Source organism: Ailuropoda melanoleuca, chromosome 13 (genome assembly GCF_002007445.2).
Source record: "Ailuropoda melanoleuca isolate Jingjing chromosome 13, ASM200744v2, whole genome shotgun sequence".
In the NCBI taxonomy this organism is placed as follows: domain Eukaryota; kingdom Metazoa; phylum Chordata; class Mammalia; order Carnivora; family Ursidae; genus Ailuropoda; species Ailuropoda melanoleuca.
In genome coordinates this window covers 18,636,876-18,638,249 of record NC_048230.1, presented here as the reverse complement: position 1 = coordinate 18,638,249, position 1,374 = coordinate 18,636,876, and positions in this window count along the sequence as shown.

Sequence of the window (1,374 nt, the reverse complement as noted above, 5' to 3'; positions counted from 1 at the left end):
TCCTTCACTGGCTGTCTCTATCTCTGTCAAATAAATAAATAAAATCTTAAAAAAAAATAAAAGCAAAGTCATCTTTTTCATATCCTATTTCATTCTTTCATAATACTTATTATCTGGATATGTTTTTTAATACATTTATCTGTCTGTCTCTCTAATTTTGCCTAAGCCCAATCTCTATGAGAACAAGAACTTCTCTATCTTATTCATCATTGTATCTTCAAGTCTGAAACAGTATATGACATAATATAGGTGCCCAATAAAACTTTGTTAAATGAATGAATGAATGAACTTTGTATCATCCTTTAATTATTCATTATTTTAGGTCTGAAATATAGTTTCTGTTTGAAAAAATGGGGTATCAAAGGCACAGAGGGTATTGCATTATATGCAAGGTAAAAATAGAAACTCTCCTTTTAATAGATAAGCCTTGATTAGATACTGAATTATAAAACAAGAAAACAAGCAAACAGCAATTTTAAAAGACATCTTGGGGGACAAGTCAAGATATTTAATTGTACTACGTATTATATAATAATATTAAATTAATTTTCTTACTGTGGTAATGGTATTGTGGTTGTACAGGTGAATGTCTTAGTTTTAGGATATGAATGGTGAAGAACACAAGAGTGATATTATATATATATAACAGAAAGAATAGGCAAATGAGACAAGATTAGTAATTAGTGAATCTAGTGAAGTAATGTTACAAGTGTTCATTTTTCAATTCTTTCAACTTTTCTATGTGTTTGAATAATTACAAGCTAAATATTTGAGAGGAAATGACTTTTTTTAAAAAAAAGATTTTGTTTCTTTTAGAGAAAGAAAGCAAGCTCACACATGTGAGCAGGAGGAGGGGAAGAGAGAGAGAATCTCAAGCAGACTCTGCCCTGAGCATGGAGCCTGAGGCTGGGCTCAATCCCACAACCCTAAGATCATGACCCACACCAAAACCAAGAGTCAACACCCAACTGACTCAGCCACCCAGGTGCCACTGAGAGGAAATAACTTTAAAAAATTCCATATATGAATTAGGTATTTGAGTTTTTGCCAAAAGTTTACTTTTCATTTTGTATTTTTAGTATCTATTTGTTGACATAAAAATGCTGGAAAATGATTACTGTTTCCTTTATTTGATAACATTTAAAATTTTATGTTCAACCTGAAGATGGCAAGGTGAAAAGCAACAAAGTTTGTAAAAAGCTGCCTGTGACTCTTACTTACTAACATAACANGCTTACTAACATAACATCCCCATTTTAGTCCCTCTCTTAAAATTTGATAGATATACTTGAATTGTTAAAAGCTCTCTCATTGAGTCTAAAGGAGATGGAATTTGATCAACTTTATGAAAAGTCTTTTCTTCTGAGTTATCAT